The sequence below is a fragment of the Mytilus californianus genome, unplaced genomic scaffold (assembly GCF_021869535.1).
Source record: "Mytilus californianus isolate M0D057914Y unplaced genomic scaffold, xbMytCali1.0.p SCAF_6, whole genome shotgun sequence".
Lineage (NCBI taxonomy): Eukaryota > Metazoa > Mollusca > Bivalvia > Mytilida > Mytilidae > Mytilus > Mytilus californianus.
The window spans coordinates 40031408-40057167 of record NW_026262712.1 but is presented as its reverse complement, the minus strand read 5'-3'; the positions used below and the strand labels follow the sequence as shown (position 1 = coordinate 40057167).

The 25760-nt window shown below is 32.7% G+C and overlaps 1 protein-coding gene across 2 annotated transcripts in view; it reads left to right on the top strand.

The window, feature by feature from the left end:
• The first annotated feature begins 11779 nt into the window (after positions 1-11779).
• Positions 11780-25760, top strand: part of LOC127705580 (caspase-14-like) — a 173909-nt gene continuing 159928 nt past the window's right edge. Inside the window, exon 1 of one of the 2 annotated variants that reach the window (XM_052209913.1) lies at positions 11780-11855. The gene's annotated coding sequence lies outside the window, so the exon portion shown is untranslated. Of the gene's footprint in view, positions 11924-25760 lie in introns of both variants that reach the window. The other variant, XM_052209912.1, reaches the window with a different exon arrangement.

Here is a 25760-nt window from a genome sequence, read left to right as displayed (position 1 = left end):
CGTATTACCAATGATAAACATTGAATGGTTCAATAATGGAGAAACATTAAAAGGTATTAACGAACATTAAAATGTATGTAACGAACATAAAAACGTATACAACAAACATTAGGAAAATACAATCTGTGGCAAACCATAAAAGTGTCAGTACTGTACAAAAAGAGAGGAGAAATCAAAATCCATCAGTGGAATATTATCAGACAACAACATGTTCAAAAGGAAAACAAATACCATAATTAAAATGGCAGTCCACAACTCATTGCATTGAACGCTGAAAATAAGCAACAGAACACTACAGCGGACGTGATCTACATGTAATGCGCTGCCAAAGAGTGCAGTGTATGTTCACCTGTGGCATCCTTCGTGTTATTTATAGTACACATTCGATAATACGCTTATCTAGTTATATGTCGAATATTATCACGTAGATACATGTTTGAAACAGTACTTCCTCGTTCTGTAAAGAAAATATTAACATAACGCTTTTAAATCGTCTTTTGCAGTATCCAGACATTCTGCTGTGAAATTGGGAAAAATCAGAATACCTTATCCAAACAAAGCTGTCATTTCCAATGTGAATATAAAAGATAGAATGGTTCTCCAATGTAATGTTTCTAATTCATATGGATATTTTTTCGCAGATGTTTACTTGAATGTTCTACGTAAGTGGTCATTATATAAAAAAAAACTTGATACATCATTAAAATACAAGAAAAGGCGCAACTACTTTTTCTTACATATGCTACATGAAAGAGAAAACATGAAACGCTCGACGCTACCCCCACCCCTCAAAGAAAAGAAAGACAAAATGAACAAATACAAAGAACGAACAACTTGGTCAAATGATGCCAAATTTTGGGTAATCAAAGATAAGCCTGTGTATCGTGCCCACAAACCTCCATAAGTGTCTAACTATCTACCATATGTCGTTAAACTAAAACAAACATGAAAGGTAACATAACTAACTTGCAGTTGTCAATAAAAAAAAGTTACAAGAGTGAACCAAGATGTTATTTGTGTATGCATTTGACTTAACGTACTACCAAAACAAAATCTTACAATAAGTACTAGTATAATAACAACAAATGCCTGCACAGAGCAACTACCAACATGATGACAACTACATGTACCTTTAACATAAATAATACAAAAGACGCCATACGGAATGTATAGTACGTCCGATTTTTCAATAGTGTATTTGCATATTTAGGATTTTACGTTTGAAATTTGTTGTGTATTTTACTTGATGTATCCTACTATATATTTTGTTTTTAAATATTAGTTACAGAAAATTTGAGAAACGTGTCACGCCACCAAATTTCAGGTAATATTGATAATAATCATTTTGAGTATCATAAGATTAAAGTGTTATGCAGACAGGTTACGTTTTGCAATTCAAACTGTAATTGCAAATAGTGTGTGGGATCGAACTAAAGTGCCAAATTAAAGTTCGGGTGCACTACCTTATACGGGTATACATATAGTAGAATAGTCTAAGGTTACTACCAATATAATTCTTTGTTTACATAATACTAAAAATCAAATTCATGGGTCATTCATCAATTAAGTGAATGAGTTGCAACGCATGATGGACTACAACGTATTTACAATTCTCGGAGAACACATGTTTAACTGACATTAAACGCAATTTGTGACTTTCTTTTTTTCTTTCAATGTGATTACATTTACAGACCATCATATGAATTATTAGTTATATGCTTAGATTAACGAATAAGTGTTTTTTTTTTCTTAATGAAATTAGGATCGAAATACTTGAACGATAGCCTCTAATATTTTGAATAAATAAACAAATATTTTAAAAATTCGTTCACCAGACAATAACCAAAACGACACAACAACTAAAGAAAGAATTAACTAATTACAGATTTCAAAAACGGCAGGCTCATGCATTTTTCAATTAGCTGGTAAGGTAGGGAAAGCGAGTATCTAATATCGGTAAACATGCAAAGAGAAACTAAAACATGCTGTCAAAGATTATCAGAAAATGATTTCTACTGTTACCATATGGAACAAACATTGCACTATCATTGTTTTATGTAAAGACTTATTGTATCAGTAATTGTTTAATTAGTTTTTGAGAATATAATTCAATTCATTAACTCTTTTCCTTTTCTTATTATTACAAAGGCTTAACATTGTTAGATAAATTACAACAATAAAAGCGCAGTTCTTTTCTCCTTTGTATTCCGTTTGCGTGTAGTGATTTTCCTTAAATTTGTTATCGAGTATATGCTGTCTTTTTATATGTTTGAAATTAAAGGCGGTGTGGAATATAAGTTAACGAGACAGCAACTAAAATACAACAAAAACCAAACGACAACTAGAGGGCAGCATTTAGTCTTTTTATATGTTTTCAACTTGAAAGTAAAGGAGGTGTGGAATATAAGTTAACGAGACAGCAACTAAAATACAACAAAAACCAAACAACAACTAGAGGACAGCATTTAGTCTTTTTCAAACAATAAAAGGGTGTCCAAGTCTATTTATATAACAAGGTATTGAGAATATTGAATTCTACTTACTTTGATTTGAATATTCGCATGTCAAATGAAAAAAATTAACGCACACATTGCAGATATATTATCGGTCTGTTTTTAATCTCATGGTGCACTTTTGGTGTTCTTTATTGTTGTTTTTGTTCGTTTTTTTTTTTTTTGCGTCGCTGATTTTCTGTTCCGTTGACGTACGTGCATACCGTACTTGTCTTTCATTTGTGACAAATGGAGATTTAAGAAACTTTAGTACAAACTAAATTTATGGAATATATATATATGTTTGTATTTTACAGATATTGTAGAACGGTACATACTCGTTTTATCTCCTGTAGTTGGAATAAGTGTCTTATTAACTGTTACTTTTGTTTGTATTTTTACTGATTTTCGAAAGCATAAAATTTCAAAACGTGGAAATTACCAATTCCAAAAAAGGAACAACAGTACAGACGATGTACAAGCAAATGGATTCGACTTTGAGAGCCGACTTGTATCTTTGTACACCAAAATCGACAAAAGTGCAATGATTCCTGACTATTTTGAAATTGTGCAAATAGGAAAATGTACAGGAAACTCGGATAACTCGTCAGACAATTCTGAGTATGAACATCTCTATACACTGATCAAAGCGGCGTCTGAAAACCACTTATACGCGATACCTAAATTCAACATAACAGAACACACATTAAGCACTTAATGCAGCACCACGTGACAACAAAGAATATACTTTGCAAATGCTTGATTTCCGATGGTCAGATATCACAAGTACAATTGGGTGTTGTACTGATCGGTGTGAACAGTATTCTGGTCGAAATTCTATGCAACTACAGCACAAAAAACGGAACAGTGACGAACCAAACAGAAACGCTCGCGTATTGGACGAGACGGATACAATAGAAGAAGGGACGAATTTGAGAAATGATAGAGTTTTAAATCGTCAAATATTTCGAAGTGATGTGTTTCTTTCTACTCCGCGCTTAGATGAAAATAGCAAAGAAATTATTGGACAAGGCTCAAAAAACGAAAGAAAATCTTCTTAAAAGTAATTTGAGACGCAAAAATGTTTGAAAATAAGTGAAACAAAACATGAAATAACAAAGTAGAATAAAGACTTACGTTATAAATCAAATATAGAGCAAGCAATGTCCATCTTGATCGCAAACTTCGCTCAAAATACAAGAAACGTTTGAATATAAAAAAAGGAGATGTGGTTTGATTGCCATTGAGACAACTATCCACGACCCGTGGCCACATGAATACAACCAGCAAAACCCATACCGTAAAGTAAGCTGTAAACACCCCCGCAAAATGTGAAACAGTTCAAATTGCAAAGCTAATTCATGTGAATATCTAGTGTTTTACACATGTTGTTTTCTTATTTATTTAGAATATGACAAGTTTTTTTTTATTATGTCATTACTTACATATCAGATAACTATAACATGTTCTCTAATTATTTTTTCGATACAAGGTAGTTATAGAATTTGATCGGTTCGATCGTTCATCCATCTGTCAAGGAACTTAGACGATTCAGGTTTTTGTAGCTTAGAATACCACATAGCTACGACAGTCGATTTATTCTACAAACTTAAAATATTCGAAATAATAAAACACACACACAGAATCACAAAACATGTTTAACATCGCCGCATATTTGCGCCTGTCGCAAGTCAGAAGCCTCTTGCCTTTGTTAGTCTTCAATATTTTTTTAATCTTAGTTCATTCATATGTTTCTGAGTTTAGTGTGACGTCCATTTTCACTGAACTAGTACACATTTTTGTTTAGGGGCCAGCTGAAGCCCGCCTCCGGGTGCGGAATTTTCTCGCTGTGTTGAAGACCCATAGGCGGCCTTTTGACAAAATCCCCATTTCCATTCACAATTTTACGAAAAAAACCCTAAACTTTAAGGTTATACTTCAGTTGGTTATTTTGTAGTTGTTATAAAGAGACACGGATTACACGTTAATTTTAAACGTAGACTATTAAATGCCACGGCCTTTCTTGTGAATAAATATTGAGACATACACTGGATTGAAAACAAATGGAAAAACACGAACCTAAATTGTATCGATCGATATACATAAAAAAAAACATCTAAGATGTGAATGTCATGCATAGGCTGTATAATCGGTGGCGTAGCTACAATTGTCGGAACAACTCACTTGCGTGTCCAAATATATACATATTCAAAAATTCAAGAGTCTATCCGAAATTGAGGTAAATTAAATAGCCTTTCATGACCTTTGTTAGTCTTGTATAATTTGGAGTTTAGTATGGCGTCCATTATCACTGAACTAGTATACATATTTGTTCAGGGACCATCTGAAGGACGCCTCCGGGTGCGGGAGTTTCTCGCTGCATTGGAGACCCATTGGTGGCCTTCGGCTGTTGTCTGCTCTATGGTCGGGTTGTTGTCTCTTTGACACATTCCCCATTTCCATTCCCAATTTTATTCCAAATACCGTTTCGATTCCTAACATCACTGAAGAGACATTAATTGTCGAAATCCGGATATGGTGTACAAAATTGTTTGCACCTTTTGTTTGCGGTATACCATCTTTTCCGCATGTTTATTGTTTTCTGTTTGGTATTAAATTAATAATTAAGATCCATTTTGTTACAACTGTGATCCGTTTATTTATGCAATCGCCAATGGCAGTCAGCAGGGTTTAAGAACATTTGTTGTTCGACCTGTTAGTCAAATGCGTTTTGTTAAAATATACTTTTTCCACTTTTTTGGTCTTTTGAAAAATGTTGTTTGTGCTGTATTTAGACCCCTCTACCAAGAAATTTGTTGTGCATGCACACGTATAAAAATTGCGGTTTTTATCCGAAGCAAATCATAGGTTTGAACGTTGTTTTCAATTTAGACTTGCAATCATATATATATATATATCAAGTCTAAATTGAACACAACATCCATATTTTCATGCCAGTTCCGAAGTATTGTCTACTGGGCTGGTGATACCGTCGGCGACTTACAGTACAGCAGCAGAGATATCGATGCTCTTCAACTTTATACTAGTTTGGCTTTCTTACTATTTTGATCTGAGCGTCACTGATGAGTCTTATGTAGACGAAACGCGCGTCTGGCGTATCAAATTATAAGCCTGGTACTGTTGATAACTATTTACACCACTGGGTCGATGCTACTGGTGGTGGACGTTTCGTACCCGAGGGTATCACTAGCCCAGTAGTCAGCACTTTGGTGTTGACATTAATATCAATTATATGGTCATTTTTATGAATTGACTGTTTGCAAAAGTATGAATTCTTCGAAATACTAAGGATTTTCTTATCCCAGGCATAGATTACCTTAGCCGTATTTGGCACAACTTGTTGGAACTTTGGGTCCTTAATGCTCTTCAACTTTATACTCGTTGGGCTTTCTAACTATTTTAACTTGAGCGTCACTGATGAGTCTTATGTAAACGAAACGCGCGTCTGGCGTATCAAATTATAAGCCTGGTACCGTTGATAACTATATACAACCCGAATGTGTTGTTTGTACTGACATTTCCGTTTGATTGATATGAAATTTTATGTATATGGGATCACGGAATTCGCTTATTGGGTTGCATTAACAACTGGGTTCCAAGTTGTAAAGCTTAAGATAAAGTCATTCCTTTGAAAATTTGGTTAACCGTTATAATTTATCCGTTTCACAATTGACGACGACGGAAATGTCCCAATTTTCGAAACCTCAATCTCATTCTTGTTTTCCTTGAACGTGACATCATTAATAAGATGTATCACCGAATGTATAATTGCATGAGCAACACGACTGATGCACATGTTAAGCACTTGAGACCACCCTCGGATTTTAGAGGAGTCTGTATTGTTCGGTCTTGGTATCTTTTGGCTCTTTAATATTACAAAAGTAAGGACTCTAAAGAACATGTGTCGCTAACCTACATGTAGGTCTTCAACAATGGACACGCTCCAACATTGCAGACTAGAATATAATCTTTATTTTATTCATTTTGAATCTGCTTACAGCAAAAAATACAAAAACAAAATCATGATTGAAGGGCAATAGCTCCTATGAAATGAAAACTAAACTGACAACTTCATACATGCTGACCATTTGCAGATCGTGTCTTACTGATCCATTTTGCTTTTTTAAAGATGTGTATCTTTCTATTGTATTTTCCAGGATAATAAGCAAAACTAAAAAAAAAACAAGAATATAATATTGTCATTCAAGGGCCCTTACTCCTATAAAGACATGAACAACGATTTCAACAATATCGACCAATTTATTAACCTAGCAAGTTTTGCTGGTTAACGTTTCTCTTTGTCTATCATATTTCCGATATTATTGGGAAATAACAAAAAAAATAGTAAAACTGTCATTCAGGGCAATTACCTCTCAGGAGATAATTTCGGCCATGTCAACTTTTTTGTAGATCTTGTTTCACTGATCAATTTGCTTTTTAAAGTTCCTGTCCGTCTATGATAGTTTTCAAGATATCAGGCAAAAAAACAACAAAATTGTTAGAATAGACAAGGGCAATAACTACAAACAACATGATGGTTTAATGTAAATAGACAGGAGTTATATCTCAACATTTTGAACATGTTGTTCCCCTGTTCGGTTTTCTCTATATTGTATCGAGGCTTTCAAGAAAATAAGCATTTTACCCTACGTTCTATGTTTAACCATATCGTCATGAACATGCATGAAATATTTGCTACTAGACTTTAAGCAACCAACATCCAATCAACTATGTCGGACATTTTGGCTTGCTAAGAATAGGGGGTCACCGGACACATTTTCTAAACTAGATCCCCAATGATAATTGTGACAAAACTTAGTTAAATATGTCCCTTTAGTTTCAGAGCAGAAGAGTTTCTAAAAATCAACGTACGACATTTATAAATTCGTTTGTCACTTGCCTCATCATAATAGACGTGGCTACGTATTTACATATCCTTAAGTTTTATAAAAGTAGATATAAGAGTACAATATATCGTTTGCCTGCCGGGCACGGCTGCGAAATCGTGATACCCGAACAGCCAGGGCCCCTTAGAATAGTACGTGTTAGGAAACAGAGCAATATAATCACGATAAACATGACGAGCGTGAATGTGTAAATTTTAAACCACCAGACAGCCAAAGGTTACTTGATAATAATAATTACATGTATAAGAATAAACTACATCCATATTTAGCAGCTAAATATTTCAAATAAAAGATGCTATTCTACGCTAAAAAATAACAAAACAAAAAAAAAACAAAAACCTCAATTTTATTCTTTCTATCGACTAAGAGCTAATATACGACGAGTATGCTCTGAAATATAGGTACAATACCTACCGTTATCTTGATGATATTTTTTTCGTTAAATAATCCAGAGTTGTCTTAATATACTACCGAAATTTACCCAAAGGAACTTACTTTAAATAAATCTAACATAAACAGCAGTAGTTGTCCTTTTCTAGATTTAGACATTTCAATTTTTAAAGGGAAACTCCATACTAAAATTTACGACAAAAAGAGACGATTTTTCATTCCCTATTGTTAATTTTCCCTTTTTAGACGGCGATGTTCCTTTGACTCCATCATACGGTGTTTATATATCCCAAGTCGTTCGTTATGCCCGTGTGTGAAGTGTTGTCATAGATTTAAACGAACGTAATCAATGCATCACTGGTAAATTATTAAGTCAGGGATTTCGTTGCCAGAAATTGCTTAAAACTTTTACTATATGCTTTCATAGATACAAAGATTTGATTAGCAAATTTGGCTGTACCTGTTGAAAAACTGATTAAAAACGGTATTTCACTTCCTAAATTTTACGGTAACATTGTACTAAAAGCGCGGAAATCACTATGTGATCCGTGTAAACTCATCAAACCTTTAAAAACAAACTTATTAGTAAAGGTTATCTTACCAATGTTGTAATTGAATCTTTGAATATAGTTTACATTTGGCACGAATATAGATTTTGTCATCAGCAAATTAAAACATAACTAAATTTGTATTCTTTTCAAAAGGTTATTGGAATGTATAAATACACATCCACGTTCATTTTCTATATGGAGATTACTCTATCTATATATTATATTATACATATTTAATAACAGGTTAACTCCTAACTATCCTACTGCCTGTCGATACTTTTATTTTACTCTCAAATCGTACTTTCGTGTTAATTTGACCTGTTGATACAATTTGTAATGTATTTTTTTTTAATGGTTACTTATTCAGTGTTATATCTAGTCTCACTATTCTTAATTTATACCACCTTTGATAAGCTAGTGTTTAGTATGACGATAAATTTTCACTTTTGTTCTCGTACTAGGAAGAACAAAATTATTTATTTTGTAAAAATTATTTCCGTACTCCATGTATACCTTACAACAAAATTTTTGTTTTTTACCTGTGTACGTTATTTTATTTGGCGGCGATTTGTCCAAGGTCCAAAAAAAAAAAAAAAAAGGAATTGAAAAGGGGAAAGGTAAAATAATATTTTTATCTTAATTTTATACGAGACCTTAAAATTAATGTTCTTTTTTACTTTACATTCATCAATAACAAAAGTGAACATCTAATGTTAAAACGATTATAATTTAAAGAGAATTTAATTAAGTTTTGTTATTATTAAAAATTTAACAATTTTCGAAAAGCTTATTTATAAAACAGTGTGTGCCATTTTTTTTATAATTTATCCCTTTTGTTATCATAAAACTAACTCGTTGCTATCTCATTCCATCTGTTGAGATGACTATTGAATTTGATTTACATCCCTCTTATTAACCATGTTAACACATGAAGTATTACAATGGGAGAGGTCACTCGAAGGTTTGAATATGTTCTAAATTGGTCAGACAATATTTGGTCATGTTTTATGAAAATTTAAAATCCTTAGGTACGCCTCGGGCCTTACATGTTCATAACACATGACAAAATATTACTAACCTATACTTAAAAAACGGAAAAACAAAATGTAACAAACTTAGCAAATTTAATTGACATTTAAAATATAAACGTCGTTCACTTAAATACTCCCTCCTGATTATGATACCGTAATAGTGTAATAGTATATAGTCAAAAAAGTTACTTGTAGATAGAATAAGTAGTAACTGATATATTTATTTTTTTATTACAGTCGTACGTGTACAAACAAAACAACTTCACACACACCCTTACTATTGAAATCGATGACAAACGTTAATGAATAATATTTAAAAAAAAACAAAAACAACAAACACACGCATGTTTTCATATGTCTCTCAATTGCAAAGAACTCAAATAATAAATTATAAGACTTTCGATACAGTTCGTTGCAATCCTGTTCATACTGGTTAATATTTGTCAAGTAGTTTGAGATATAAAGCTGATATTTGTATTACAATGTGTGAAGTAGCAACTACATGAAATCAAACATTGTACTAAAAGCAATTTAGACTATAAAAAATCAATGTATGTGATGTCAATGTAATACAAATGGCATGAAAGTAGTAAACGCTTTGCCAATGTAACTTTTTAATTTCAAAATATCAAATCAATAATGGAGAATTAAGAGTAACGACTTGTTTCAAACAGTATTTTTTAAGGCGATCGAACGGTAATAACCCTAATAACGGATTGTCCAGGAAATTTCACTTGTGCAATGACATGTTTGCTCAATTTCGCAATATTATAGTTTTGTTTTTTAAAAGAGATAATTTAAATAAAGGAAACCTGATGGCTCAAGATGGAGGCGAAAGATACCAGAGGGACATTCAAACTCGAAAATAAACTGACAACGCAATGACTAAAAAGGAAAAAAGAACAACATCAAAAAATAGTACACAAAACACAGCATAGAAAACTAAAGATAGGGATAACTACAGTATTTCGGACTTTTTCATTTTTTTCAAAAAAAAAAAAAAAAAAAAAAAAAAACACCATCAGACTATTGCTAACTTCAAATGTTCTAAGCACTGCGAACTATTATTTATATTTTACTATTCTAACTAAACAGTAGATACAGGTGTAAGATGATATTACCATCATTATGTACCAAAATGTAGTTCAGGCTATCACTTTCATTTGAGAGTGTTTGTACAATGTGAGGATAATTATACTATAGTTAATCGCCTTTGCTCTAAACAAATTTTCCCAATGTGTAATGCCCACTGGTCAAATATAACAAATCTCGATGTTTGATGTATTTGTTTTCCCTAGAAAGACATTTTACGAATGTTGTAATGCTCCTGTACGAAGTGTCCCCTTTGAATATTAATTTTCATTTTCATTTTACACCTAAAGCGGGTCACGGGGGAATAGAAATAACGTCACTTTCCTGTCAGAATTGGGACGTTAAATCCGATGCCTCGTGTAGCGAGAGTTGCACGCTCTTTCACGATGATAACCCGTTTTACAATTCTATCCAATATATTCTCATTTTCCTGTGTAAATTTCCCTCCCTTAATCCCGGTCGACCCCTATTACCACAGGACCTACCTATTGTATTTATTATGAATTTGTTCTCGTCCTGAACGTGCATGACATATTTGCCACTGGACATTAAACAAACAACACCTCATCGACGTCGACCATGGCGATGATTATGATGTAAATGTGATATAAAATTTAACGTTTGGTAGGAAACTGAACGTTAAATCCGATGCCTCGTGTAAGCTCAGTAGCATGCTCTCTGTATGTTAAGATACCGTTACTACTCTATGCATGTCACAGTACCCTTTTAACAACTCTCGTTTATGTCGTAGGTTGCTTGTCACAAGGCACAGTGCTTGTCCCAAACCAACATATCTCATTTTCCAGTAGCAGTTTAAATATGCCTCATTCAAGTCGGCTAACCTTGCAAAACTCTCCTAAAGTTGTAATCTTTCTGAATATGCATGAAATAGTTGACACTAGACGTTACGCAAACAATCACCAATCCATCATTATAATCATGTTTAATTAAATAAAATTTTGCTAAAGAACTCTTCAGATAATTCTTAATTTCACAGAGTAATCAAAAGTGAACGAAAAATATTAAATATTAAGATAAACACACTTATGTGAATGTCAAGTTTCACTTCGTCAACATGAATTACTAGGTTGCTGTCGCATTGCCGTATAATATACTCCTTTTTTTAAATTCATAAATAATATCGCATGCATGTGTATGTAATATTCTACACTTATTTGTGTTTGCAGTGTAGTCTTGTAGGACAATTGTAAACAACCAACACATATTGACAATATTCTCAAGTATGTGTCATTTAAAAATAAAATTATCTAAATTTAGCACAACTTGACGTGATCGTTATGCACTAAATATATCGGAAGAGTATTTAGAACTATAAACTGGTTAGCTGTTTACAATGTGTACCTGGAATAGGTTACTGTAACATGTATACCTACGAAAGACTTTATTGACAAAAAGTATGTCATGAAAATCTATATAAGGTAAGACAATCATTTACTGATTACATTTTTGTAACTTGATAACAGTTAATGAGAAAATATAACCGAAGGAATGTAAGTATTTGTAATCATATTTATACATATCACTAAAATATTGTTTATGATATGTATAAATATGATTACAAATATTTGAGATACTTCATCGAAACAAAAACAAAAACCCGGAAATACAAAGCAAAACAACAGGCAAAAACACCTTAATGTTAAATATATATATCAAATGTTACCTTATACGTAGCTGGCCTGCCTTTTAAAAGGTAAAATATTAGTTGCTATCTATTATACCCTGATTTTCCTTTGACATCCTAAATTTCGCGACTTCCATTCCGACCGATTGATTGATTGATTGTTGGTTGCCTAGCGTCCAGTGGCAAATATGACATGCATGTTCAGGACGACATTCCGGTCGAACCCTACCGTAAAGAAAATATATATTGCATTATTGCATTATTGGTTTACAGGTTTTCGTCCTGATCATGTTTGAAATATTTGCCGCTAGAAATGAACAAATCAATCAATGAAGGTCTGGATGGGGTTTACAGAATAGAAACTAATGGGGAAAACGTGCAAAAAGGGCTAACAAATCAAGAATTGAGAAAATTTGCCAAAAAAAAAAAAGAATAGAGAATAATGGAGTGCTAAAATATAAAGAATAGAGAATAGCAGTCAAAATTCATAAAGAATAGAGAAAAATGGCCTGAAAATGAAAGAATACAGGAACGACAGACCCGCCACATCCTCATCAATCTATTTGAAGAAAATTGATTTTTAATTCCTCCATATCATCGACTTATACCACTTTCCGTAATTTCCCACCTAACACAACACTAATATTGATAAAGTCTATTCTTTGTTACAAAATTTTCTGAAAAATAAAAGAAAAGCCTCATTTTTAAAAAGGATTAACATTGATATGTGTATGAGAGTCTCGATGGAGTTTACAGAATAGAGAATAAAGGCAAAAAAAAAATAATGAATAGAGAAAAATGAGCCACAAATAATGACTAGAGAATAATGGGGTGTAAAAGAATAAAGAATAACTGTGGAACATAAATGAATTGGGTGATCTGTTACTGATTACCGAAATAAACGATGTACGGAATAAAGAAATCATATAATTACAAAAAAATGTAATGGTAAAATATTGGTTTTGAAAATTTTACCAAGTAAGCATAATTTTGAAAGATAAGAAAAATGCCCCCAAAAATAAAAGAATACAGAAATTGATGATCACCCATCTAGACCCTCTTGTTTGTCAGTGAGGACTCGTGCCCCGAATCTACTGAGCAGAACAGTTCCTTACACTAGTTCGAGGACATAACAATTGTGCCATCAACTACTGCATGTAGCACTAATTTCAGATAACCAATACAAGAGTGTAAACATTTCGTTTACAACATAGAGATTAATGGACCAATAAATAAAGAATAGAGACACAAAAGTAAAACAAACAAAAAATAGAATACGAATGGTTGAAAACTAAAGATTTATAGCTTGATTGTGTAATGTTTGGTTTGCATCTAGTGGCAAACTTTGCATGCACGTTTAAGGCGATAACAAATAAACAATTATAAATACCATAGGTAGGTTATGCAATAAGAGGTCTGCTAGGATATTGGATTGGACATTTTGAATGTTATTAGTAAATGTGGGTATACTGGTTAGGGACAGATATTCAGCCTTGTAAAAGGTTACCTACGGACCCCTCAAACAGTTGTTGCAAAATTTCTAAACGTTAAGAAAATGACACTAGACATTGCATCAAACGTTCCCATTCTTACCGGAAATGGTATCGAATGCACACATCCCGTATTTATAAACTATCAGACCCGCATGGGAACAGTACACGTGAAATTGAAACATCATCTCTGAGCATTTTCACTAGGGATAACGAGAATCATATACTTTTACTCAAACTCTTGAAAATGCTTTGTTTTATTGATGATTTTTAGATTTTTTGTAATAAGTTCAATTACTCTTCCTAATTTTAGGAAAGAAACTTTAGTTTCTCGACACCGCCATAACTTAACAAAATGGATCATTCCCACTTTGAAAAATGAAAAAAAAAAATCTTTCTCCTCCACAGTTACCGAGCTTTAATTAGTCGGTGTGTAAACCTAAATCGATTATGTATACAGTTGTTATACGTTAAACAAATTGTAAAAGAGCAATACACAATGCATCATGACGGTTCCTATACATGTAATACATGATATTTCACCCCTTTAAATTTGTAATGTAGTAATTCCATCATTTACTCGTTTTAATTGTCGGTGTATACATGTATATACTATTTTTTTAACGTCACTTTCCGGAATAAATATCCGGTGATTAAAGCTAATTGGTTAAAACATTCGTTCATGTAATATAAAATTAAAGAGAAGTGGTATGATTGCCAATGAAACAACTATCCACCAAAGTTCAAATAATTTAAAAGTGGATGTAAGCAAGTATAGGCAACTTAACGGCCTCAAACAATGAGAAAAACCCACACCGTATAGTCGGATATAAAAGGATCCGACATGACAAAAATGAAACAATTCAATGGAGAAAACTTACGGCCTCAATTATAACAAAACAATTTCACGTGTTTATACGTATGGCTACATGTACATATATCTGATATTATTTTTTGTTTTGTGTTTATTCGTTTTTAGTTTGACCTATTTAAGACTAGTGTTGAGAAGTATCGTAATGCAGTCAGCACAAGATCAACAATACAGCTTAAAGCATGCTGAGTATGTATAACGTATATATATAAGGTCTAAGTGTTTATTTTTAAAGGTTAAAAGGAAAATGGAAAAAAAAAAAAAAAAAAAAAAAACGATTGACACTCTATCTTTAACGTATATTAAGCTTGTTCGTACGGAGTCCTGTTGGGGACCAATACCGGGAAAAACAATATATATTTTTCTGTATCTGTACATTTTTAACAATTAAGCAAGCTATAAGATATACATTGAAAATCTAACAATATTGGGTTTTTTTGCGTACCTAATTCGGGTATTTTATTATCACCCGTTATTTTCTTCGCAGATTTGAATATTTGATATACTTTGTCGCAATCTATTGTTTGAAGTAAACAATATTGTATTCAATACAAAAATAAATGTTACATATAAGATAATACATTAAAAACAAACAGGATCAACTAACGAGCATGCTGTTTTTTTTTTCCATTTGAGTATATTCACACGAGTATGCTCTGGAATTGGATTAAAGTAAGAATGATAAATGAAAAATAAGTTTGATTATATTGTAGTTTAAGAAAAGAGAACGAAATAAACTAGATGAAATGCAAAGAAATATTTAAGTGAAGCTTTCTTGTTATGGTGTGAATACGTTGGTAATGGGTACAGGCATGACAATACGGATATTGCTTTATTGGACTTTGCTGTTATAACGTTTTGGAATTCAGTGTTTGCGGTTATAACATTTTGGAATTCAGTTTTTGCTGTTCTAACGTTTTGGAATTCAGTTTTTGCTGTTATAACATTTTGGAAATCATTTTGCATTCAGGAATGAATATCTCTGATTCCTTGTCCGCATTTGGTTACATGTATACTGTTTACCCTTTCGAGTTTAGTCTTCAGCGTTTGTATTAAAGTTTTGAATTTTCAAATAGTTTGACCCCACTGGATAAACAATACTTGTCGAAAAGTGCAACTGCTGTTGGAAATTAAGTGCCACTAATATTATAAGATGAATACAACCGTGATTGTTGTTAACGACTTTACGTATACGTTTATGTTTGTGTGTCTGTTCTACTCCATGTGTTGTTGACCGTACGTATACGTTGACTTTTAGATGTCGTTTTTACTGTATGTGTTGTTGATCGTACGTATACATTTACTTTTAGATGTCGTTTTTACTCTATGAGCTGTTGACCGTACGTATACGTTGACTTTTAGATGGTGTTTCCACTCTATGTGTAGTTGACCGTACGTATACGTTGACTTTTATATGTTTTTTTCCACTCTATGTGTTGTTGGCCGTACGTATACGTTGACTTTAATATGTCGTTTTTACTCTATGTGTTGTTGACCGTTCGTATACGCTGACATCTAGATGTCCATTCTACTCTTTGTGTTGTTGACCGTACGTATACGTTGACTTTTAGATGTCTTTTCCACTCTATTTGTTGTTGACCGCACGTATACGTTGAATTTTAGATGTCGTTTTTACTCTATGTGTTGTAGATCGTACGTATACGCTGACGTCTAGATGTTTGTTCTACTCTATGTGTTGTTGAACGTACGTATACCTTGACTTTTAGATATTTTTTCCACCCTATGTGGTGTTGACCGTACGTATTCATTGACTTTTAGATGTCTGTTCCAATCTATGTGTGTTTTACCGTACGTATACGTTGAATTTTAAATTCTTTTTCCACCCTATGTGTTGTTGGCCGTACGTATACGTTGACTTTTAGACGCCTTGTCCACTGTATTTGTTGTTGACCGTACGTATACGTTGAGTTTTATATGTCTTTTCCACCCTATGCGTTTTTGACCGTACGTATACGTTGAGTTTTAGATGTCTTTTTCACTCTATGTGTTGTTGACCGTACGTATACGTTGAGTTTTAGATGTCTGTTCCAATCTATGTGTTTTTGACCGTACGTATACGTTGAATTTTAAATATCTTGTCCACCCTATGTGTTGTTGGCCGTACGTATACGTTGAATTTTAGACGTCTTGTCCACTGTATTTGTTGTTGACCATACGTATACGTTGACTTGTAGACGTCCTTTCCATTGTATTTGATGTTGACCGTACGTATATGTATACGTTGAGTTTTAGATGTCTTTTCCACTCTATGTGTTGTTGACGGTATTTGTACGTTGTAATTTAGGGAACTTTTCCATTCTATATGTTTTTGACCGTACGAATACGTTGACTTCTATGTGTGATTCTACTCTGTTTCATGTTGAACTGTCATTTAGGAATATCCCACATCTCCTTTATTTAAACGAGTGCACATTAGGACAAATAAACACACATGCACATTTCGTAAGGCAGGTCATTTAACTCTTTATTTCCAAACGTATACAAAGCGTTGTTTCTCCTTGGTCTGGTTCACAGTATTGTTTGAGTTAAAACTAGTAAATACGAAACTATTACAAAACAAATTAAGTCAATGAACTAAGGATACACACAGTGAAGTCCTTTCGAATTTCTGTGTTGAAAGTTTTCACATAGAAGTAGACAACGGGTACATGTTTGGATTGATGTTTAACGTCCAGTAGCAAATATTACAGGACATATCAATACGAGAATATATATGTGGTATTCAAAAGATAAAATACGAATTAGAATACATGTGTTGCTTGCCTGTATTAAACAAATGACATTGTGTATGAAAACTCTGTAAAATACACAAATAAAAAACAAAAGCCTGGAATTTGAGAAAACTATCAATTTTCGGAATAAACTGAATTGTTCAGTGGTGACTGCCCTGTTACTACATTTTTATACTACATATGATTGTTAAAAACTGCCGAACAGCACCAAGTCAAAAATAAAAGATTTAAATTAGACTGTAAATGCAATAAACTACACTAGATTATGCTATTAGATTTTATTTCCTGAAAAATAATATGCCACGAAATAACGTCATGCTTCTTATTTTATTTAAAGAAGTATGTACTATTATATACATGAATATTATAGATAATCCGAATTACTTACTGGATATCTTAATATTTTAAATCATATTAAATCATAATGTTTACATTGATCAATTGTATCTTATTTGATATATATATTATAGTGACAACATAACAGAGACAAGATCAGGAAAGAAGACAATTGAAGTTTCGGAATCTATTTTTTTGTCTTTAGATTACGACGAGAATTGCTCGACAAGAGGATTGGCAGTTCTCGTACAGAATTTTGATCTAGAATGCCCTCACATAGAGAAGTTAAATAGTCAGTATGACGAACTAATGGAACTTCTTCAAAGTTATGAATATGGTTTTGAAATTTTCGGAAATCAAATTCATGAAAACCTGACAAAAGATGATATATACACCTTGTGTTCTAGCGGTGAGTACCTATAGAAACTAAGACCACATGTAATTGGTTGATATCTGCTTTGTTATCGTCCAGTGACTATCATTTCATGAATATTCAAAACATTAACAATTGATAGAATAGGTAAGATCTGAATGCTAGGCTGATTTGACTGAGGGCGGGAAATATGATCTGCCAGAGAAAATGAGAGTACAATGTTAAATATTCAACATACTTGATTTCATCATGCATTCGACCTTTCTACTATACAAATACAGGTTGACATATAACATGAATCGATACACGTATAGTAAACGTTTATAGTCGCCTGGTATCCCGCTTCTGTTGTGAGCGATCGGTTATATTCAAATTACTGTTTGCATCACAGTTCAATTTGGGATCCTCATCGCGGTCCGCGGTTAAGCCATGTTGAGTTCATTAAGAAACAAATCTAACTGTTGGGAAGTAAAACAACTATAAGTTTCAGCGTAAATGTTAAAATGCAGGAAAAATACAGTAAAGGTACATTGTAGGTCTATGTAAAATGTATTTGTACTCGCTTTTCTCTGTTCCTACAATGTAATTTTTGTTTTATCTATATACCTGATATCCGTTTAAACTTTTACACATGACAAAAAAACATTGAGATTAGTACACCTTGTGTTCAACCATAGACCAAAATTATATATTAGTACAGTAACTGTAGTAAATGTGTTTCATTTTTAACGATCTTACCAATTAAAAAGGTGAGTGTCTTTTACCTTACGGCTAAGCATTGTATTCATTTGAAAAATAAGATGAAGCTATGTAAAATATATCGCCAAACAAATCTCAACCAGAGACCAAATTAAACAGAATTTAACAACTATAGGTCACCGTACGACCATCAACATTGAGCAAAACCCATACCGCATAGTCAACTAGAAAATGACAAATGTAAAACAATTCAAACGAGAAACCAAACGTCATGATATATGTACAAAACAATGAACAACATACAAATACGATATACAGCAACAAACGAGAACCACTGATTTACAGGCTCCTGACCTAGGATAGGCACCTACAAATGTGGCGGGGTTAAACATGTTTGAAGGCGCCAACCTTCCCCACTTACCTGGGATAGGGGTATGTATATATAAACAAATATCCCCAATTAACAAAACAAAAACACCAAATAAAAAGCAGTGAAATAACACAACAAACCGGTAACCTTGGTAACAGTACACTTTGTACATTTTACAGTTGCTAAGGAATTTGACAACAATGAGGACAACTATTATTACTGTCTGTTGTTTGTTATCCTTGGTCATGGCTCATCAGGAATTATTGGGTGCAAGATAGATACAGGAAACACAGAGTAAGCTGAACTATCAAAGATAATGGAGTTCTTTCAGCCACAGCACTGTGCGGCATTGGCATTGAAACCAAAGGTCTTCATAGTGCAGGTGCAGTATTGAATAACTAGAATTTCTTATATTTTTTTCTATTCTATGATGAATGTAATGTAAACGCCTTTTTTTAAATCTAAAATTTATTAACAAAAATTAACGGTTAAGAAAAGGTAACAGATTTCGGCCCTAAAACCTGAAAAAAAAACATTTCCGTTTTTTTTTCTGCAAAAAAATGCAAAGCAATCACCTAGTAAGTCATTTTACATCAAACATTCTCTAAACTAATGTATATAAAGCACTAAAGTCGATGTTGAAAAATAACACCCAATTATTATAAAAATAAGAAGATGTGGTATGATTGCCAATGGGACAATTCTCCACAAAAGACCAAATGACACAGAAATTAACAAATATAGGTCACCGTACGGCCTTCAACAATGAGTAAAACCCAATCATTACTGTTTACCTATTACTACATTCATCTACAGATTATTTGTTGTTCAGTGACACAAATGAATTACAAATTATTGTAGATGTCTATTTAAAATGTGTATCCGGTAGTAAGACATCTTGGGAAGAAAGACTGCTATTTTTCACGGCCGACACAAGTTTGTTGTGTTTCTTAGTTTTACCATAAGTTCCATGAGGGTCTGGATGGGGGTCCTTCATTTCTGTATTCTTTAAATTTTTAGGCCATTTTTCTCTATTCTTTATACTTTTTGCCCATTATTCTATTTGCTTTATATGTAAGCACCTTATTATTCTCTAATCTCTATTTTTGTGGTCCCTTTTTTTCTATTCTTTTTAGTTTTTGTCCATTATTCAAATGTTATGCTCTATTCTGTTAACGCCCATCCACACCCTCTTCCATGACCTGCATTACCTGTGATCATTTGGCCAGATTGTATATAAGCACAAGTTTGTCAAAAATTTGATCGCGCTACTTTTTTTTTTTCATTTTCCGATTGATTGCTTGGTGTTTGCTTTATATCCTATACCAAATATTTCATGCATATTAAGGACAAGAATAAATATAAACAAACCAGTACGTTGGCTCTGTAAGACGGCCGCTATAAATGAAAGTAAAGGCACATTGGATAGGGACAGACATTTAAAATTGTAACAGGCCACATACGAACCCCTCAACGACAAAGAAAGAGAGAGGACGCGTCATTCTGTCACACGAGCCTTCAGATTTAACGTTCCATTCTGATTTGACGGTACAGCGTATTTATGCATTCAGCAGAGCCAAACGGATGCCTTCTTTGGTAAGGGTTCTATTATCGAGAATTCCAGTTGACGATATTTTATACAACAGTTGAACCTTTGGTGTTCATTCTTAAAGTGTCGAAACATTCAATATTATCTTGAGATAGACAAGAAAATAAATGAATACATACAAATAGATTCCAGCGAATGATTAAAGACACTCGTGAATATGGTCATTTTGTATCAAAAGCGGATGGATTAATTTCCATAGTAGCGGAAGATTCCAAAAAGATAATCAAACTTATAGGTCAAAAACGAAATGACAATATATTAATTATATTCTTGTTTTACCATTCATTGTAACTATAAATCACTCTACATAGTTTCGTAGATAATCTCTCTGTGTTTCATTAATTTGTTCCACATTGTTCAACAATTTTACAGACGATGGAACCCAAAGATCCGAATCAAGCAGACGATGTTTGTATGCGGGATGACACTAAAGAGAGAAAACAACAGAAAATACCTCGGGAAAGTGATTTCCTTACTTATACTTCTGACGATCCATGTGAGTCTCGTTCTAAACAATTGCAAAAAAATAAGTCGAATATCTATATGTTTGATGCAGTATGCTAGTTAATTTATTAAAAACTTTTTTATTCTTCATATGCGGTAAAATATATTTCAATTGCGATAATAAAGTTTGCATATTATTCCATTTGACTTACTACGCAATCTTAATGTTTTGTCGCACTTGTATATTCTAAAGAAGAACAAGCTAACAATTAACGAAACAGGTAGACTCTTACTACGTAGCAATGTAAAGGAGTGCGAGAAACGAAGGCATGTTTGATAGGGACCATTGTGTTACCTTTGACCCCGCATAATTGTTACAAAGGTTTTTTTTTATTAACGTGAAAGTAAGTGTCTCTCTCCTTACTCGAGAATTCGAATTCACTTTATACGTGACTGTGAATTTATACATCATTCCGCAAAGGTAAACGGACACTCAACTTTATCAAGGTCTTTACTACAAGAACGGAAACAGTGAGTTGATCACCCTTGGGTACTGATCTTTTAGAAAAGTGTAACCTTCCGATATAAAAATGATCTTGAAACATATGCTCATTATCCTTGATAATTAGAGAAAATATATCTTTTTTTCTCATTTCAATTTTAAAAAAAACAATGATTGCCATAAACATTGATACAGAAGTAAAATGAGCTCCTGCTTGTTGGCTAAACTTTGCAGATGGTAATTCTTTTTTCTAATCTAATGCATCAAGTTTGATTCATTTAATATTCAGGTTCCGTTAGTTGCATGTGAAATCAAAGCGTATGAATTTTGTTTTTGTCTGTGAAATGTTATGTTTATTAAGTACGGCAAACAACAAATTATCAAACAAAAGTCATAGTGGTTTTTTTCAGATATCTTACTTCATACTTTTTCCTTAATTTTGTGTTTCTTGCAGGTTATTTATCGGACAATAAGTTCCTGAATTCAATAGTGAAAACATTTGAAGACGAACAAAAAATTGGTCCATTCAAAGCCGCTGTATGAATCCGATACCAGCTACTGAAATCCAGAGTCTTCTGATCAAGATCAATAGAAATCTTAAAGGGACATGTTCAAAAGTGCCATATACAACATCATCATTGACTAGGAAAATGTATCTACAAAAGAGAACGTTTTAGGTGTTACAATGAAGGAACTGATATTCTATCCATTGTATCGACTTGTTTGATTCCTGAATATACATTTAATGGGATTATTTGCAATGCTATGTATTCGTATGAAGTTATTTATACATATATTTTTTTTTAATTTAAAATGTTATGGAGTCGACTTTTTTTTACTTCGCCCCTTTAAGGACTATTATATTATGGTTGGATTGACATTTCACTTGGATGCACCAAGAACATCAAATTAGTATCCATCTTTTGTTATCTATATTATATGCCAAAAACAGTCATTTATGATTTTAAAGGCAGCCAAGCCAGACACCTCTGCTTGATTTTGAAAGACTGAAAGAATGAACTTGACTGATTAATTTATTGTTCAGTCTTTGAAGAGCTGTTCAGATCAAAATGACAGTTTCATATAAAAATGTTTTACCAGTGGAAGAAGACTGGATATTTCTACTAGATTCCTGTATAGTTAATATATGGTTTGGTGGTTGCTTGCAAATTAAATATGTTATTGCAGAATCTGTTAAATCACATTTACAACACGTGTAGACTCTGGACGATTTGGCTGTTATCAAGGAGATCCTTTCTATGTTTAAATTCTTATGGTAATAAGCGATGTTTGTTTGGCGGACATGTCAGCTATCTCACTGACGTTTATCTTTGAACCAGTGTTTGTATTAGTAGCATTATTTGTCAATCTAACTTTCAATACAGAGGTCTAGTTTCTCAATGTTTCTAGAGTTATTTCATCATGGTCATCTACCACGACAGTTCAATCGTACCCTTTCGTTAACTTCTGATCAGTTATAAATATAAAAAAGCAGTGTATAGAAAGTTTAAATTCCGTCTGTTTTATACCTTGTTTGAAAAGCCGCCAAATTAGGTTACGTTTTAAAGGCTTCAAAACCGAAACAAGCATAAGCAGAACATTCTTATCATACTAATATCCACTGTGTTTACCTTCATTCAAGTTGAGAATAAATTCGTCCATTCCTGTAAGTGATAGTCACTGTATCACATAAAACTCAAATAAATAAAAAAAAAAATGCTTAGAAAAAATGATAGATTTTCATCTCATTTTATCTTTTATTTTATCAAGTTCTATATTTAAAGAGATTGTATTTCCTTTGCAATGTAAGAGCATCGGTAAGGCCCGTGCATCCATCTGTGTGACAAGGACTTCTTTTAGCAAGCCTAAAACAAAAACATTAAATAGAATAAATACATTTAATAAAAAAATGTATAATCAAACATTCTGTGTATTGGTGGCATTATTGTATATCTGTGCATATTATTCGAGGTAGGAATCTTTATTGCACCGTTTGTTACGGGAATACGTAATGTAGAGACATGTATAGCAATGTCTATTACTTGATTCGAACAATTATTAACGTTTGCGAGTTTACATTCTTATGTAAGTGTACACCGTTTACTTGTAAATACACCTACATTTACAAATGTAACTTTTCAAGACTCGGTTTAGAGCAAGCCTCATTTTTGTGAATTTGTGGCTGTCTTATTGGTACCAATGCTTGTTTGTGACACCAATAAAGTCACAATTTACCTAGCAAGTGAATTTTTTTATTTGCAATAAGCAACACGCAGAGTGCTTAGAAAACTATGTACTTTCTTACCATCCGAAGCACGTGATTCGTATCGGGTTTTAGAGGAGTTCGTCTTTCTACTGTGTAGATTTTGTAGGACAGTTTTTATGTTAGTTTGTCTTTACTTTACCGTGGTGGTAGATTTCGTTTTTTGAGGGTTGGTTTGCATGGTTTTTGCGTTCTTATTTGCTCCGAGTTTTGGTTTGTATTGTCACTTGTCATATTTACCGCTATTTGAATTTACTTTTATTCATACCTTTTTTTCTCAACATTGAATATTTTATAAATTGATGCAATTTTTAGATTGATTTCATGGGGCAAGGAATATTCGTAGGCACTGTATTTATTATTCTCTCCGCCTAAATACCCTTAATGTAACAAGAAAATATGTATGTTACTTCCATTATAACCATGATAACGGTGTTATTTGTCCAGTGGACATGTCATTTTGACACTTGAAAATTTTTCATCAAATAAACTCGATTTAATACGACTAGTTCAATCATTAACATAATCTTCAGACTTAAACTCAATTAAGGATGTTCGCTACTATTGTTTTTGACTTTTTGTCAGATATTCCGAATCGTCTAGTTGCATTAATGAAGTAAAACTAAAAATTTTGCACGCTAACCCCTACTTTTCTTTTTATAAGTTTATGACATATAGTTGAAAAAGCCATTTTTGAAAATCTTGTAAAATCTTTGTTATCTTTTCATAGTTTTTAAAAGAAAAAGGTACCAATGTAATCTGTATGAAAAATCTAGAGAGAATCATTTCCAGCCAAATGTTTAATTGATAACATCTCAAAACAAAAACTTGGACCAATCCGTATTTTCTACTTTTTAAGTTCCGCTATTTATATACTATCAATTTATAATAGTCTTTTGAAAAGCTTGTTATTTTGAAATAGAGGAGTGAGTATCCTTAACTTGAATAATCAAAGAATAAGACACAACTTACTTATGAATAAGGCCATTGTCTACCAGCATTTCTTTATTTGCCAATGTTACTGGAAATACAATATTGTTGATATTTAATAACGTGACCGGGTTATATAATTGTCGTCAAACACCAAGAAAATGTGGAAACTAAATTGACAGTCCCTCGCTATGATCAGATGACTAAAAACAACTATCATGAAGAGCATATTCATGAGTAGCACATTGTAAAATGAAAATAGCACTTCATAAATTTGGTACATTCAAATTGCTTTCTGGGTTAACCTCCATCAGTAACGGTCAAATCTAAAACAAATTAAAGCTGACGATGGAAAAAATACTAAAATAATTGAGGAGTTATATAGCCAAACGGGATCTAAAGAGAATAATCAAATACATCTTAGATCAACTTTTCAAGCAATAGATGGGACCCTAGTTTCCTAAAAAAGTCCTTAATTTATCAAAAATACTAAAAAAGGTATGTTAAAAATCATAGCAGTACCAAAGCACCGAGCTGATAATATATTAGTGGACAAGATGACAACCAGCAGCGGTATCAACCAAGTGCTTGATAACATTATATCAATCGGGTGTGTCCAAAAGCAATATATTATGAATATTATTCATGCACACACTTACGCACACTTTCACAGTTGTAGCAATACTGTATAACGAAAGAAAATATTTCTGTGTTTTATTTGTACGTTTGCTGTTTACTTTACCCAAAACTCACATCTAGGTTGTGCCATAGCTATTTATGTTCTTTGACATAAACATGATAAAAACAAATACGTTTTACTGTTACAGAATAATAGTTCTTCTACCTTATCAATTTAGATAAAAGTGTTTGTTAAAGGGGCATTAGCTGTTTAATTCATGTTGACCGATTTGACTCAAATTCTCATATTTGATTTATAACATTCAGAACGTATATCTTAGTAACGAAAATAAACAATGAACCATGCATGGAC